This window comes from Hemiscyllium ocellatum, chromosome 35, assembly GCF_020745735.1.
Source record: "Hemiscyllium ocellatum isolate sHemOce1 chromosome 35, sHemOce1.pat.X.cur, whole genome shotgun sequence".
NCBI classification, from domain to species: domain Eukaryota; kingdom Metazoa; phylum Chordata; class Chondrichthyes; order Orectolobiformes; family Hemiscylliidae; genus Hemiscyllium; species Hemiscyllium ocellatum.
The window spans coordinates 47764420-47783891 of NC_083435.1; positions in this window are offsets into that span (position 1 = coordinate 47764420).

Sequence of the window (19472 nt, forward strand, 5' to 3'; positions counted from 1 at the left end):
GCTGTCCACTATATTAGACACAGTGACTGCTGTTGTCTATATTATACACAGGTACAGGTGTTTTCTATACTATACACAGGGACTGCTTTTCTCGACATTGTATACAGAGACTGCGTTTCTCTATATTATGCACAGGGGCCGCTGTCCTCTGAATTATACAGGGGGACTGCAGTTGTCTATATTATGCACAGGGACTGCTGTTTTCTCTATTATACAGGGTACTGCTGTTCTTTATATTACACATATGAACTGCTGTTGTCTACATTGCACATAGGCACTGCTGTTCTCTTAAACATAGTGATTGCTGCTCTTGACATTGTACACTGAGACTGCTTTTCTCTATATTATACATAGGGATTGTTTTTCTCTATATTATAAGCAGGGACTGCTGTTTTCTGTATTATACAGAGGGATTGTTGTTCTCTGTATTATACATATGAACTGCTGTTATCTGTGTTGCACACAGGGACTGCTTTTTTTATATTATGCACAAGCACTGCTGTTCTCTAAAATAGACAGAGGGACTGCTGTTCTCTATATTATGCACGGAGATTGCTGCTCCCTATATTATACACAGTGACTCATGTTCTCTATATTGTTCACAGGACTGCTATTCTCTCAATTATACACTGATGTTGTCTACATTTTACACAGGCAGTGCTGTTCTCGAAAATAATCACAGAAACTGCTGTTCTCTATATTATACACAGGGATTGCTGTTTTCTGGATTATACAGTGGGACTGCTATTCTATATATTATACACATGAACTGCTGTTATCTTTATCAATCACATGGACCACTGTTCTTAACATTGTACACAGAGAGTGCTTTTCACTAGATTATGCATACGGACTGCTGTCCTCTATAATAGACACAAAGACTGCTGTTGTCGAAATTATATTCAGTTACAACTATTCTCCATATTATGCACAGTGACTGTTGTTCCCTATATTAGACACCAGGACTGCTTTTCCCGAAATGAGACACAGAGACACATGTTCTCTATGTTATACACAGGACTGCTGTTCTCTTTATGAAACACAGGTACTGCTGTTCTCAACATTGTACACAGAGACTGCTTTTCCCTATATTATACACAGGGTCTGCTGTTCTCTTTATTATACACGGGGACTGTTGTTTTCTGTTTTATACAGAGGGGTGCTGTTCTCTATATTATAAATAAGAACTGCAGTCCTTTCTGTAATACACAGGCACAGCTGTTCTCTGAAATAAACAGCGGGACTGCTGTTCTCAATATTACACACGGGCACAGCTGTTCTCTATGTTATACACAGTGACACATGTTCTCTATATTGTACTCAGGGACTCCTGTTCTCTGGTGTTCTCTATATTGTACACAGGAACTGCTGTTTCCTATATGATACAGAGGAACTGCTGTTCTCTGTATTTTCCATGTGAAATGCTGTTGGCCGTCGTGCACACAGAGACTACTGTTCTTCTAAAATAGACAGATGGACTGCTGTTCTCTACATTGCACAGTGGGCATGTTGTTCTCTGAGTTAGACACATGGACTGCTTTTCTCTATATTATGCACAGGGACTGCTGCTCTCTATATTACACATAGGCATAGCTGTTCTCTATATTATGCACAATGACTCATGTTCTCTATATTGTACACAGGGACTGCTGTTCTCTAAGATAGACAGAGGGACTACCGTTCTCTACACTATGGACTGCTGCTCTATATATTAACATAGAGATAGCTGTTCTCTATATTATACTCAGAAGAATACTATTCTTTATATTATGCACAGGCACTGATGTTCTCTGAAATAGAAAAGAGCAGTCCCTGTTATACACACAGACTGCTGTTCTCATTATTCAACACGGGAACGGCTGTTCGTGACATTGGACACAGAGACTGCTTTTCTCCATATTATACGGGGACTGTTGTTCACTGTGCTATACAAGGGGCTGCTGTTCTGTATATTAAACACAGGGACTGCTATTTTCTATATTGGACAGAGGGACTGCTGTTCTCTATATTATACAGATGAACTGCTGTTGTCTGTATTGCACACATGGTTTTTATATAATGCACATGCACTGCTGTTCACTAAAATAGACAGACGGGCTGCTTTCCTCTATATTATCTGCAGAACTGCTATTACATAGAATATTGAAAATATAGTATTACAGCTCAGTACAGACCCCTCAATGATGCGCCGCCCTGTCATACTAATCGGAAACCCATCCCACCTACGCTATTTCATGTACATCCATGACATGGATGTCCAATGACAACTTAAATGCACTTAAACTTGGCGAATCTACTACCGTTCCAGGCAAAGCAGTCCATACCCTTACTACACTCTGAATAAAGAAACTACCTCTGACATCTGTCTTATACCTATCTCCCCTCACTTTAAAGTTGTGTCCCCATGTGTTTGCCATCCCCGTACTTGGAAAAAGGCTCTTCCTGTCCACCCTATCTAACCCTCTGATTATCTTGTATGTCTCTATTAAGTCACCTCTCAACCTTCTTCTCTCTACCGAGAACAGCCTCAAGGCCCTCAGCCTTTCCTTGTAAGACATTCCTTCCATACCAGGCAACATCTGAGTAAATCTCCTCTGCACCCTTTCCAAAGCTTATAACGCTATCCTTCTTATAATGCGGTGACCAGAACTGTACACAATTCTCCAAGTGTGGCCGTACCAGAGCTTTGTACAGTTGCAGCATAACTTCATGTTTCTGGTCTTCAATCTATCTATTAATAAAGGCCAAAACACTGTCTGTCTTCTTAACAACCCTGTCAATCTGGGTGGAAACCTTCAGGGAATCTGTGTACATGGACACCGAGATCTCTCTGTTCATCTGCACTCCCAAGAATCTTACCATTAGCCCAGTACTTTGCATTCTGATTACTCTGTCCAAAGTTTATCACCTTGTCCACATTAAACTCCATTTTCCACCTCTCAGCCCAGCTCTGCATCCTATCTATGTCTCTCTGCAACCTAGTACATCCTTCATCACTATCCACAACTCCACCGACCTTAGTGTCATCTGCAAATTTACTAACCCACACTTCTAAGCCCTCATCCTGGTCATTTATAAAAATGATGAACAGCAGTGGACCCAATGCCGACTCTTGCGGTACGTAGTTAGTAACTGGACACCAAGATGAACATGTTCCATCAACTACAACCCTCTGTTTTCTTTCAGCAAGCCAATTACTGATCCAAACTGCTACATCTCCCACAATCCCATTCCTCCACATTTTGTATAATAGCCCACTGTGGGGAACCTTATCGGACGCCTTGCTGAAATCCATATACACCACATCAATCAGTTTACTCTCATCTACCTGTTTAGTCACTTTGTCAAAAAACTCAATAAGATTCGTTAGGCACGACCTACCCTTCACAAAACCGTGCTGACTGTCCCTGATCAGATTATTCTTTTCTAGATGGTTATAAATCCTATCTCTTCTAACCTTTTCCAACACTTTACCAACAACTGAAGTGAGACTCTGTAATTACCAGCGTTGTCTCTACTATCCTTTTTGAACAAGGGAACCACATTTGCTATCCTCCAGTCCTCAGGCACTATTCCATAGACAATGATGATTTGAAGATCAAGGGCAAAGGCTCGGCAATCTCTTCCCTTGCTTCCCATAAGATCATAGGTTAGATCCCATCTGGCCCAGGGGACTTTTCTATTTAGTGTTTAGGTTTGCTCACTGAGCTGTAGGATTGATATCCAGACATTTCAGTATTTGGCTTGGTAACATCATCAGTGGCAACCTCCAAGTGAAGTGAAACTGTTGTCTCTTGTTTTCTATTTATATCTTTCTCCTGGATGGGGTTCCTGGGATTTGTGGTGATGTCACAATGAAAACGAACAGGAAATGACATCTCCACAAACCCAAGGAACCCCATCCAGGAGAAAGATATAAATAGAAAGCAGGAGACAACAGCTTTGCTTTATCTGGAGGTCGCCACTGATGATGTTACCTAGCCAGGTAATGAAACGTCTGGATATCAAACCTACAGCTCAGCGAGCAAACCTACACCCTAAATTTCAAACTGAGCTACAAACCTTCACAAACCTTGCAAAAGGACTTGTCTATTTTCACACTCTGCAGTATTTCTAACACCTCTTCCTTGTGAACCTCAATCTCTTCCAGTCTAGATGCAAGTATCACTGTATCTTCCTTGCCAACATTTTCATTTTCTATAGTGAACACTGTTGAAAAATATCTATTTGGTGCTTCCCCTATCTCCTCTGACTCCACACACAATTTCCCACTATTATCCTTGATTGGCCCTAATTTAACTCTCGTCGTTCTTTTATTCCTGACATACCAATGGAAAGCCTTAGGGTCAACCCTGATCCTATCCACCAACGACTTCTCATGTCTCCTCCTGGCTCTTCTGAGCTCTCTTTTTAGGTCTTTCCTGACTTCCTTGTACCCCTCAAACGCCCTAACTGAGTTTCACATTTTGTCCTAACATAAGCTTTCTTCTTCTTCTTGATCAGGGATTCAACTTCCTTAGTAAACCACAGCTCACACGTTCTACATCTTCCTCCCTGCCTGACAGATACATACTTGTCTAGGACACACAGGAGCTTTTCCTTGAATAAGCTCCACATTTTTAATGTCCTCATCCACTGCAGTTTCCTTCCCAATCTACGCTTCCTAAACCTTTCCTAATTGCATCGTAATTTCCCTTCCCCCAGCTGTAACTCTTGCTCGGTGGAGTACACCTATCCTTTTCCATCACTAAAATAAACCTTGTGAATTGTGATCAAAATCTAACACTTGGCCAGGGTTGTTACCCAGCAACACATTTTCAGCTCTGATCTCCAGCATCTGCAGTCCTCACTTTCTCCTAGAAGATTGTTACCCAGAACTAAACCTAAAGTGGCTTCGCCCCTTGTAGGCCAGTCTACATACTGTGTCAGGAAGCCCTACTTCTCTTTATTAAACACAGGGACTGCTGTTCTCAACATTGTACACAGAGACTGCTTTTCTCTGTATTATATGCAGGGACTGCTGTTTTCTCTATTATACAGAGGGACTTCAGTTCTCCATATTGTACACAATCACAGCTGTTTTCTTTATTAAATACAGGGATTCATGTTCTTTATATTAGACACAGCATCTGCTGTTCTCTGTATTATTCACAGGGACTGCTGGTCATGAGACATAGAGATGTACAGCATGGAAACAGACCCTTTGGTCCAACCTGTCATGCCAAGCAGATATCCCAACCCAATCGAGTCCCACCTGCCTGCCCCGGCCCACATTCCTCCGAACCCTTGCTATTCATATACCCATCCAAATGCCTCTTAAATGTTGCAATTGTACCAGATTCCACTACTTCCTGGTCTCGATAGTGTACACAGTGACTGTGGTTCTCTAGATTATACATCTGGTCTGCTGTTCTCCATATTATACACAGGACTGTTGTTCTTTATATTATGCACAGGAACTGATGTTCTCTGAAATAGACACAGGGACTGCTCTTTTCTATATTATACACACAGACTGCTGTTCTCATTATTAAACACAGGGACTGCTGTTCTTGACATTCGACACAGAGATTGCTTTTCTCCATATTCTACACGGACTGCTGTTCTCTGTTATACAAGGGTACTACAGTTCTCTATATTAAACACAGGGACTGCTGTTTCCTGTATTGGACAGAGGGACTGCCTTTCTCTATATTGTACACAGGGACTTCTGCTCTCTATATTACACACAGGGATAGCTGCTCTCTATATTATGCACAATGATTCATGTTCTCTATATTGTACACAGGGACTGCTGTTCTCGATATTACACATAGGGATAGCTGTTCTTTGTACTATACACAGTAACTTATGTTCTCTATATTGTTCACAGGGACTGTTGTTTTCTGTATTATACTCAGGGACGGCTATTCTCTTCATTAAACACAGGAAGTCATGTTCTTTTTATTAGGCCCAGTGCCTGCTGTTCTCAATGTTATACACAGGGACAGCTGTTCTTTATATTATGCACAGCCATTGCTGTTCTCTGCAATAGACACAGAGACTGCTCTTCTCTCTATGTTATACACACAGACTGCTGTTCTCATTATTGAACACAGGGAATGCTGTTTTTGACACTGGACACAGAGACTGCTTTCCTCCATACTATACGCAGGGACTGCTGTTCTCTGTATTATACAAAGAGACTGCTGTTCTCTCTGTTATACATAGGGACTGCTGTTTTCTGTATTATACAGAGGGACTGCTGTTCGCGATATTATACAGATGAACTGCTGTTGTCTCTATTGCACACGGGGACTGCTGTTCTTTATATAATGCCCCAGCATTGCTGTTCTCTAAAATAGAAAGAGGGACTGATGTTCTCTATAATATACACAGGGACTTCTGCTCACTATATTACAGACATGGATATCTGCTCTATTATTTTGCACAATGACTTGTTCTATATATTGTACACAGAGACTGCTGTTCTCTAAGAAAGACACGGGATTGCTGTTCTGTACATTATACAATGACACTGGTGCTTTCTATATTATACGGAAGGACTGCTGTTCTCTGTATTATACACAATCACTGGTGTTCTCTATATTATACACAGACACGGCTGTTCTCTTTAGTAAACACAGGGATTCATGTCCTTTATATTAGACACAGCATCTTCTGTTTGCTGTATTATACACAGGGAGTGCTGTTCTCCATATTGTTCACAGGGAGTGCTGTTCTCTATATTGTAAACAGAGAATGTTGTTCTTTATATTATGGACAGACACTGGAATTGACACAGGGACATCTGTTCTCTGTGTTATACATCGATACTGCTGATCTCACGATTAAATACAGGGACTGCTGTTCCCAACATTGTACACAGAGACAGCGTTTCTCTATATTACACGCAGGGTCTGCTGTGCACTGTATTATACAGAGGACTGCTGTTATCGATATTAAACACAGGGTCTGTTATTTTCTGTATTATAGAGAGGGACTGCTATTCTTTACATTATGAATACGAACTGCTGTTGTCAGTATTGCACACAGGGACTGCTGTTCTTTAGATAATGCACAGGCACTGCTGTTCTCCAAAATAGACAGAGGGTTAGGTGTTCTGTATATTGTACACAAGGCCTGCTGTTCTCTAAAATAGACAGAGGGGCTGCAGTTCTCTATAATGTACACAGGGCCTGCTGTTCTCTAAGATAGGCACAGGGACTGCTGTTCCCTATATTATACACAGGGACTGCTCCTCTCTATATTAAGCACATGGATAGCTGTTCTCTATTTTACACACACTGACTCATACTCTCTTTTTTGTGCACAGGGACTGCTGTTCTCTATATTATGCACAGACACTGTTGTTCTCTATATTATACACAGTGACTGCTGTTCTCTATATTGTGCACAAGTATTGCTGTTTCTAAATTGTGCACAAGTACTGCTGTTCTCTAAAACTGACACAGGGACTGCTGTCCTCTATATTATACACAAGGACTGCTGTTCTCTACATTATGCACAGGGATAGCTGTTCTCTAAGTTATAGACAGTGACTCATATTCTCTATAATGTACACAGGGACATCTGTTCTCTATATATTACGAATGAATTGCTGTTCTCTATAGTTTACACAGAGACTGCTGTGCTTAAAATTGTGCACAGGCACTGTTGTTCTCTATATTGTACACTGAGACTGTTGTTCATTATATTGTACACAGGGTCTGCTGTTCTCAAAAATAGACACAGGGACTGTTGTCCTCTATATTATGCACACGGACTGATGCTCTCTATATTACCCACAAGGAAATCTGTTCTCTATATTATACACAGTGACACATATTCTCTATATTGAAAACAGGAGTTGCTGTTTTCTGTATTATACACAGTGACTGCTGTTCTCTTCATTCAACACAGGCAGTCATGTTATTTTGATGACACACAGTGTCTGCTGTTCTCCGTATTGAACACAGGGATTGCTGTTCTTTCTATTGTACCCAGGCTCTGCTGCTCTCGAAAATAGACACAGGGACTGCTGTCCTCTATATTATGGACAGGGACTGCTGCTCTCTGTATTACGCACAGGGAAATCTTTTCTCGATACTATACACAGTGATTCATATTCTCTATATTGAAAACATGGGCTGCCGTTTTCTGTATTATACACAGGGACGGCTGTTCTCTTCATTAGACGCAGGGATTCATGTTCTTTTCATTAGAAACAGTGTCTGCTGTTCTCCACATTGTACACAGGGACTGCTGTCCTTTATATAATGCACAGGCAATGCTGTTCTCTGAAATAGACACAGGGACAACTATTTTCTATGTTATACACAGACTGCTGTACTCATTATTAAACACAGGGACTGCTGTTCTTGACATTGTCCAGAGAGACTGCTTTTCTGCATATTATGCACAAGGACTCTGTATTATACAGAGGGACTGATGTTTTCTGTACTGGACAGAGGGACTGTTGTTCTCTATATTGTATACATGACCGCTGTTGTCTGTATTGCACATGGGAATGCTGTTCTTTAAACTAGACAGAGGGACTGTTGTTCTCTACATTATACAAAGTGACTTCTGCTCTCTATATTACACACAGAGATAGCTGTTCTCTCTATTTTACACAGTGACTCGTGTTCTCTATATTGTACACAGGGACTGCTATTCTCTATATTATGCACAGACACCGGTATTCTCTATGTTTGCACAGGGACGGCTGTTCTCTTCATTAAACACAGGCAATCATGTTCTTTTTATGAGACAGCAGATGCTGTTCTCAATATAATACTCTTCTTTAAAATTGACAGGGGGACTGCTGTTATATTATACACAGGAACTTCTGCTCTCTATATTACACACATGGATAGCTGCTCTCTATATTATGCACAATGATTCATATTCTCTATATTGCACACAGGGACTGCTGTTCTCTACATTATACACAGACACTGGTGTTCTCTATATTATGCACAGGGATAGCTGTTCTCTACATTATACACAGACACTGGTGTTCTCTATATTAGACACAGGGATAGCTGTTCTCTATATTATGCACACTGACTCATATCTTCTACCTTGTACACAGGGACTGTTGTTCTCTACATTACACACAGACACTGGTGTTCTCTCTGTTATTCCAGGGACGGCTGTTCTCTTTATTAAACACAGGAAAGAATGTTCTTTATGTTAGACACAGCATCTTCTAATTGCTATATTTTACACAGCGACTGCTGTTCTCCATATTGTTCACTGGGACTGCTGTTCTCCATATTGTACACAGGGACTATTTTCTTTATATTATGGACAGGCACTGCTGTTCTCTGAAATTGACACAGGGACTGCTCTTCTCTGTATTACAAATCGAGACTGCTGATCTCATGATTAAATACAGGGACTGCTGTTCCCAACATTGTACACAGAGACTGAATTTCCCTATATTATACACAAGGACTTCGGTCCACTGCATTGTACAGAGGGACTGCTGATCTCTATATTATGCATAGGGACTACTGTTTTCTGTATAATAGAAAGGGATTGCTGTTCTTTAAATTATACATATGAACTGATGTTGTCTGTATTACACACAGGGACTGCTGTTCTTTAGATAATGCACGGGCACTGCTGTTCTCTATATACTACACAGGGCCTGCTGTTCTCTAAAATAGACACAGGCACTGCAGTTCTCTATAATGTACATAGTGACTGCTGTACTCTAAGATAGACACGGGGACAGCTGTTCTCTTTTTTAAACACCGGCATTCATGCTCTTTATATTGGACACAGCATCTGCTGTTCTCCATATTATACACAGGGACTGCTGTTCTTGAAATTGTAGACAGAGACTGCTTTTCTCTTTCATATAGACAGTGACCGCTGTTCTGTAGATGATGCAGATGGACTGCTGTTCTCTATATTTTACACAGGGACTGCTGCTCTCTATATTACACACAGGGATAGCTGTTCTCTCTATTGTACACACTGACTCATATTCTTTATATTGTACAGAGGGACTGCTGTTCTCTATATTATTCACAGACGCTGGTGTTCTCTATATTATACACAGTGACTTCTGCTCTCTACATTACACACTGGGATAGCTGTTCTTTTTAAAATGCACAGGCACTGCTGTTCTCTCAAATAGACAGAGGGACTGCTGTTCTCTATATAATACGCAGGGACTTCTGCTCTCTATATTACAGGCAGTGATGGCGTTTCTCTGTATTATACACAGTCATGTTCTCTGTATTATGCACAGGGATTGTCATTGTCTAAGATAGACTCAGGGACTGCTGCTTTCTATATTACCACAGGGATAGCAGTTCTCTGTATTATACACAGTGACTCATGTTCTCTGTATTGAACACAGGGACTGCTGTTCTCTATGTTATACACAGACACTGGTGTTCGCTAAATTATACACAGGGTGGGCAGTTCTCTTTTGTAAACACAGGGATTCATGTTCTTTATACTAGACACAGTATCTGCTTTTTTTTATTATACACAGTGACCACTGTTCTCTAGACATTGTACACTGTGTTTCTCTATATTATACACATGGACTGCTGTCCTCTGTATTATACAGACGGACTGTTGTTCTCGACTTTGTTGTTCTTTCCATCGTACAGCAATCTCTGTGAACAGTCTCTGTGTTTGTGACAGAAGAGCAGTCCTGAGTATAATATAGAGAACAGCAGTCCCTATGTCTGTTATAGAGAACAGCAGTCTCTGTGTATAATGTAAAGGAGAGCAGTCCGTGTGTATACTATAGAGAACAGCAGTTCCTGTGTCTATTATACAGAATGGTAGTCCCTGTGTATAATATAGAGAACAGCAGTTCCTATGTCTGTGACACTGAACAGCAGTCCCTATGTGTAATATAGACGACTGCAGTCCCTCGGCACAGTACGCAGATGAGCAGTCCCTGTGTATAACAGAGAACAGCAAGTCCTCTGGGAACAACAGTAACTGTGTACATTGTAGGGGACAACAGTTGCTGTGTACAATATCCCTTTGTAAGATATAAAGAACAGCAGTCACTGAGTATAATATAAAACATCAGTCTCTGTGTCTATTATAGACAATATCAGTCCCAATGTACAACATGGTGAACAGCAGTCACTGTGCATAATACAGTGAACAGCCATCCCTGTGTATAATGCAGAGAACAGCAATCCCTGTGCATAATAGAGAGAACATCAGATGCTGTGCATAATAGAGAGAACATCAGTTCCTCTACACAATGGAAAGAACAGCAGTCCCATTGTATAAAATGGAGTCCCTGTATATAATTTAGCAGTCGCTGTGTATAAAATACTGAACATGAATCCGTGTGTATAATAAAGAGAAAACCAGTGCCTGTGTATGATACAGAAAACAGCAGTACCTGTGCACAATATAGAGAACATGAGTCACTTTGCACAATATAGAGAACAGCTGTCCCTGTGTTTGATAAAGAGAGAAACAATCCCTGTGTCTAACATAGAGAACAGCAGTCACTGTGCGTAATATATAGAACAGCAAACCCTGTGAGTAATGTAGAAAACAGCAGTCTCAGTTTATAATATTGGGAACATTGGTCCCTGTGTATATTGTGGAGAAGAGCAGATCCTGTGTCTCATGGGCGGCACGGTGGCACAGTGGTTAGCACTGCTGCCTCGCAGCGCCTGAGACCCGGGTTCAATTCCCGACTCAGGCGACTGACTGTGTGGAGTTTGCACGTTCTCCCCGTGTCTGTGTGGGTTTCCTCCGGGTGCTCCGGTTTCCTCCCACAGTCCAAAGATGTGCAAGTCAGGTGAATTGGCCATGCTAAATTGTCCCTAGTGTTAGGTATGGGTCGGTGTGGACTTGTTGGGCCGAAGGGCCTGTTTCCACACTGTAATCTAATCTATGTGGAGAACAGCAGTTGCAGTTCCTGTGTACAGTGTGGAGAAAAGCAGTCCAACATATAATATAGAGAACAGCAGTCTTTGTTCCTGTGTGTTACAGAGAGCAGGAGTCCCCTGCGTAATATAGAGAACGGCATTACTTGTGTTTAATATGGAGAACAACAGTCATTGGGTCAATTATACAGAACAACAGTGCCTGTGTGTAAGAGAGAACAGCAGACCCTGTGTACATTAGGGGTAACAGCAGTGCCTGTGTATATTATGCAGAGGAAGTGTTGTTCACTTTTTTATAAAGAACATGTGTACAATCTAGAACAGCTATCTTTCAGTATAATATAGAGAACAACAATCCCTCTGTCTAATATAGAGAACAGCAGTTCCTGTGTCTATTACACAGAACAACATTCCCTATGTATAAAATAGTGAACAGTAGTCCCTATGCACATGCAGAGAACAGCAGTGCCTGTGTACATTGTAGAGGACAGCAGTCCCTGCGTACAATCTGGAGAACAGCTATCCCTGTGTATAATATCAAGAACGTGAGTCACTGTGTATAAAATAGAGAACAGCAGACCCTGTGCCTATTTTAGAGAAGAGCAGTGTCTGTGTCTAATACAGAGTACAGCAGTCCCTATCTCACACATAGAGAACAGCAGTCCCTGTGTAAATTGTAACAAAACTGCGGTCCTGTGTACATTGTGGACACCAGAAGTCCCTGTTTCTAGTGTGTAGAACAGTAGTCCATGTGTACACTGTGGAGAATAACAGATCCTGTGTCTCTTGTAGAGAACAGCAGTTCCAGTGTATTATATAGAGAACAGCTCTCCCTGAGGGTCAGATACAAAAACAACATACTGAAAGGGGAGAACGAAAAAGAAACATCACACTGAACTGAGAGTACGGAGAGAGAATAAACACAAAGAACTGAATGTACAGACAAGGAAAGACCACACTGAACAGAGAGTACAGACGGAGAAATATCACATGGACTGAGTGCAGAGATACAGCAACAGCACAATGGACTGAGAGTACAGATAGAGAAACAACACACTGAAATGAGAGTGCAGAGAACGGTCGTCCCTACATATAATACAGAAAATAGCAGCTATCCCTTTGCATAATGTAGAAAACACCAGTCTCTGTGTCTATTTTAGAGAATAACAGTCCCTATGCCTATTTTAGAGAACACCAGTGCCTGTACATAATACAGAGAATAGCATTTCCTGTGTTTTACAAAGAATGCAGCAGACCCCCTGACCCAAATAGCGGACAGCAGTCCCTGTGTCTCGTGTAGGGAACAGCAGTTCCTCCCTATAATATACAATCCCTGTATATAATATAGAGATCATCAGATTGAATGTATAATGTGGAGAACAGGTATCCCTGTGCATAATATAGAGAAGAGCAGTCCCTGTGTCTATTATATGGAAAACCAGTGCCTGTGCATATTATAGAGAACAGTAGTCCCCTGTGTTTAATCAAGAGCACAGCAGACCCCGTGTCTCACAGAGGGAACAACTATCCCTGTGTATCTTGTCTCTCATGTGGAGAACAGCTGTCCCTGAGTGTCTGGTAGAGACCAATAGTCCCTGTGTAAAATGTAGAGAACAGCGGTCCTGCATACATTGTAGAGGTCAGCAGTCTCTACATATAATATAGAGAACGGCACTCACTGTGCATACCCTAGAGAACAGTAGTCCTTGTGTTTAATAAAGAGAACAGCAATCCCTGTGTATAATATAGAGAACAGCAGTTGCTGTGTGAAATACAGAGGACACATGTCCCTGTGTATAATATAGACAGCATCAGTCCCTGTGAGTAATTCAGTGAACAGCAGTCCCTGTTTCTAATTTAGTGAACAGCAGTGCCTGTGAATAATATGAAAAACAGCAGTCCCTGTGCATAATATCAGCAACCCCTTTGAATCATGTAGAAAACACCAGTTCCTGTTTATAATGTGAAGAACAGTTGTTCCATGTATTGTGGAGAACAGCAGATCCTGTGTCTCATGTAGAGAACAGCAGTTGATGCATATCATGTACAGAACAGCTGTCCCTGTGTTGAGAGCAATAGCAATTGTGTAAAATGTAGAGTTCAGCAGTCCTGCGCACATTGTAGGGAAGAGCTGTCCCTGTGTATAATGCAGAGAACAGCTGTCCCTACATAAAATATAGAGAACAGCAGTCTCTGTATTTAGTAAAGAGAACAGATGTTACTATGTTTAATAAAGAGAACAGCAATCCCTGTGCATAATATAGAGAACAGCAGAAACTTTGCACAAAATAGAGAATAGCTATCACTGTGAATAATATAGAGAACGAGTCACTGTGTTCAATAAAGAGAGCAGCAGATTCTGTGTATAATATAGAGAATAACAGTCTTTGTGTCGCGTATAGGAAACAGCAGTCCTTGTGAGTACTATAGAGAACAGCAGTCACTGTGCATAATATGGAGAACAGCAAACCCTGAGACTAATGTAGAAAACAGCAGTCCCTGTTTCTAATGTGGAGAACAGTAGTCCCTGTGTATATTGTAGAGAACAGTAGATCCAGTGGCACAGCAGTTCCAGTGTGTAACATAGAGAATAGCTGTCCCTGATTGTCTGGTGGAGAACAATAGTCCCTGTGTAAAATGTAGAAAACTGTTCCTGCGTATATTGGAGAGAACAGAAGCCCCTCCATACAATATAGAGAACAGCAGTAACTGTGTTTAGTAAACAGCAGTTTAGGATGGAGAGACCAGCAGACCTACATACAATGTAGTGAACCGCAGTCCCTATGTTTCATGGAAAGAACAGCAATCCCTGTGTAAAACATAGAGAAGAGGAATCCTTGTGTTTCATAAAGAGATTAGCAGCCCCTTTGTGTGTGAAAGAGAGCAGGAGTCCCTTTGTATAATATAGAGAACAGCCTTACCTCTAATATGCATTATATGTAGAACAGCAGTCCTTGTGTCTACTATAGAGGACAGCAGTCCCTATGTACAACATGGAGAACAGCAGCCCTGTGCATAATACAGAGAACATCCATCGCTGTGTATAATATAGAGAACAGTAGTCCATGTGTATAATATCAAGAACAGCAGTCCCTATGTTTAATAATAGGAATAGAAGTCCCTGTGTCTAATATAGAAAACAGCAGTCTCTGTGCATAATATAGACAGCAGCAGTCCTTGTGTATAATACAGAGAACAGCAATCCTTGTGTCTATTTTAGAGAACAGAAATGCCTGTGCATAATATAAAGAACAGCAGTCCCTGTGTACAATATAGAGAACAGCTGTACCTGTGTTCAATAAAGAGAGCAGCAATCCCTGTGTTTAATATAGAGAACAGCTGTGTCTCATCCAGGGAACAGCAGTCTATGTCAAATCTCGAGAACAACAGTCACTCTGCATAATATAGAGAACAGCAAACTTTGTGAATAATGTAAAAAATAGCAGTCCCTGTTTATGAGATGGAAAGCAGGAGTCCCTGTGTACACTGTGGGGAAGAGCAGATCCTGTGTCTCATGCAGAGAATAGCAGTCGCTGTATATAATGTAGAGAACAGCTGTCCATGAGTGTACGGTAGAGAACAGAAGTACCTGTGTAGAATGTAGAAGACAGTGGTCCTGCGTACATTGTAGGGAACAGCAGTCCCTGTGTTGAATATAGAGAACAGCAATCCCTATGTACAATATAGAGAACAGCAGTCGCTGTGTATAATATAGAGAACACTTGTCCCTGTGAACATTAAAGAGCAGGAGTCCCTCTGTGTAATAAAGAGAACAGCATTACCTGTGTATAATATGAAAAAGAGCAGTCCTTGTGTCAATTATACAGAACAACTGTGCCCGTGTATAATAGAGAACAGCAGCTCCTGTGTACAATATAGAGAACAGCAGTTCCTGTGTAAATAAAAGTGAACAGCATTCTCTGTGTATAATATAGCAAACAGCAGAGCTTTTGTTCAATATGGAGAACAGCTATCGCTGTGTATACTATAGAGCACAGCATTTCCTGTGTTTAATAAAGAGACCATCAGACCCTGTGTCTCAGATAGGGAACAGCCGTCCCATTGTCTAATTTAGGGAACAGTAGTCCCTCCGCGTAATATAGAAAACAGCAGTCCCTGTTTAAACTGTGGAGAACATCAATCTTTGTGTATATTGTGGAGAATTGCAGATCCTCTGTCTCATGTAGAGAACAGAATATACTGCAGAAAACAGTTGTCCATGAGTGTATGGTAGAGAACATGAGTCCATATGTAAAGTATAGAGACCAGCAGTCTTGGGTACATTTTAGGGAAGATCAGTGTACAGAGTAGAGAACAGCCATCCCGATCTATAATATAGACAACAGCAGTCCCTGTGTCTATTTTAGAGAACACCTGTGCCTGTGCGTAATATAGAGAACAGCATTCCCTGTGTGTAACAAAAAAGCAGCAAAACCTGTGCTCAGATGGGGAACAGCAGTCCCTGTGTCTCATATTGGGAACAGCAGCCCATCTATGTAATATACAGAACAGCAGTCACTGTGAATAATATGGAGAACAGCAAACCCTAAGAATAATGTGGAAAACAGCAGTCGCTGTTTCTAATAGGGAGAACAGTAGTCTCTGTGCATATTGTAGAGAATAGCACATACTGTGTCTCATGTAGAGAACAACAGTCCAAGTGTACAATATAGAGTACAGCTATCCCTGAGTGCGTGGTAGAGAGCAGTAGACCCTGTGTAAAATGTAGAAAACTGGGGTCCTGCGTACATTGTAGAGAACAGTCGTCACTACATATAATATAGAATCAAAGAGGTGTACAGCATGGAAATAAACCATCCGTGACGACCAGATATCCCAACCCAATCTAGTCCCACCTGCCAGCACCCAGCCCATAACCCTCCAAACCCTTCCTATTCATATACCCATCCAAATTCCTCTTAAATGTTGCAATTGTACCAGCCTCCACCACATCCTCTGGCAGCTCATTCCATACACGCACCACCCTCTGCATGTAAAAGTTGCCCCGTGGTCTCATTCATATCTTCCCCTCTCACCCTAAACCTATGCACTCTAGTTCTGGACTCCCCCACCCCAGAGAAAAAAATTTGCCTATTTATCCTATTGATGCCCCTCATAATTTTGCAAATCTCTAGAAGGTCACCCCTCAGCCTCCAACGCTCCAGGGAAAACAGCCCAAGCCTGTTCAGCCTCTCCCTGTAGCTCAGATCCTCCAACCCTGGTAACATCCTTGTAAATCTTTTCTAAACCCTTTCAAGTTTCACAACATCTTTCCGATAGGAAGGAGACCAGAATTGCATGTAATATTCCAACAGCCTAACCAATGTCCTGTACAGCTGCAACATGACCTCCCAACTCCTGTACTCAATACTCTGACCAATAAAGGAAAGCATACCAAACGCCTTCTTCACTATCCCATCTACCTGCAACTCCACTTTCAAGGAGCTATGAACCTGCACTCCAAGGTCTCTTTGTTCAGCAACACTCCCTAGGACCTTACCATTAAGTGTATAAGTCCTGCTAAGATTTGCTTTCCCAAAATGCAGCACCTCGCATTTATCTGAAGTAAACTCCATCTGCTACTTCTCAGCTCATTGGCCCATCTAGTCCAGATCCTGTTGTAATCTGAGGTAACCCTCTTTGCTGTCCACTATATCTCCAATTTTGGTGTCATCTGCAAACTTGCTAACTGTACCTCTTATGCTCGCATCCAAATCATTTATGTAAATGACAAAAAGTAGAGGACCCAGCACCAATCCTTATAGAAGGATACAGCGCAGTACAGGCCCTTCGGCCCTCGATGTTGCGCCGACCGAGTCCTACCTAACCTATACTAGCCCAATAACTTCCAAATGCCTATCCAATGCCCGCTTAAATGACCATAAAGAAGGAGAGTTCACCACTGATACGGGCAGGGCATTCCATGAACTCACAACCCGCTGTGTGAAGAATCTACCCCTAACATCTGTCCTATACCTACCACCCCTTAATTTAAAGCTATGTCCCCTAGTAACACCTGACTCCATTAGCGGTAAAAGATTCTTAGTATCTACCCTATCTAAACCCCTAATCATCTTATACACTTCTATCAGATCTCCCCTAAACCTTCTCTTCTCCAATGAGAACAGCCCCAAGTGCCTCAGTCTTTCCTCATAAGATTTTCCTACCATTCCAGGCAACATCCTGGTAAACCTCCTCTGCACTCGTTCTAAAGCTTCCACATCCTTCCTATAGTATGGCGACCAAAACTGCACACAATACTCCAGATGAGGCCTCACCAGAGTCTTATACAACTGCAACATGACCTCAGGACTCCGGAACTCAATTCCTCTGCCAATAAAGCCCAGTACACCATATGCCTTCCTCACAGCACTATTTACCTGGGTGGCAACTTTCAGAGATAAATCCTTGTGGCACTCCACTGGTCAAGGCCTCCAGTCTGAATAACAACCCTCCACCACTACCCTCTGTCTTCTATCTTTGAGCCAGTTCTTTTCCAAGTGGCTAGTTCTCCCTGTATTTCATGAGATCTAACCTTGCTAACCAGTCTCCCATGGGAACCTTGTTGAACGCATCACTGAAGTCCATACAGATCACATTTACAGTTCTGCCCTCATCAATCTTCTTTGTTACTTCTTCAAAAAACTCTACCAAGTTTGTGAGACATGATTTCCCACACAAAAAGCCATGTTGACTATCCCTAATCAGTCCTAGCCTTTCCAAATACATGTACATTCTGTCCCTCAGGATTCCCTCCAACAACTTGCCCACCACTGAGGCCAGGCTCATCTGTCTATAGTTCCCCTGGTTTGTCTTCACCACCCTTCTTAAACAATGGCACTATGTTTGCCAGCCTCCAGTCTTCCGGCACCTCACCTGTGACTATCGATGATACAAATATCTCTGCAAGAGGCCCAGCAATCACTTCTCTAGATTCCCACAGAGTTCTCGGGTACACCTGATCAAGTCCTGGGGATTTATCCACTTTTAACCGTTTCAAGTCATCCAGCACTTCCTCCTGCGTAATCTGGACATTTTGCAAGATGTCACCATCTATTTCCCTACAGTCTACATCTTCCATATCCTTTTCCACAGTAAATACTGATGCATAATATTCATGTAGTATCTCCCCCATTTTCTGTGGCTCCACACAAAGGACGCCTTGATGATCTTTGAGGGGCCTTATTCTTTCCCTAGTTACCTTTTTGTCCTTAATATATTTGTAAAAACCCTTTGGTTAATTCTTATTTCTATTTGCCAAACCTATCTCATGTTTTGCCCTTCTGATTTCCCTCTTAATACTCTTCCTTTGTACTCTTCCTTTATACTCTTCAAAGGATTCACTCATTCTATCCTGTCTATATCTGACATATGCTTCCTTCTTTTTCTTAACCAAAACCTCAATTTCTTTGGTCATCCAGCATTCCCTATACCTATCAATCAGCCTTCCCTTTCACCCTAACAGGAATATACTTTCTATGGATTCTTGTTATCTCATTTCTGAAGGCTTCTCATTTTCCAGCCTTCCTTTTACCTGCGAACATCTGCCCCCAATCAGCTTTTGAATGTTTTTGCCTAATTCTGTCAAAATTGGCCTTTCTC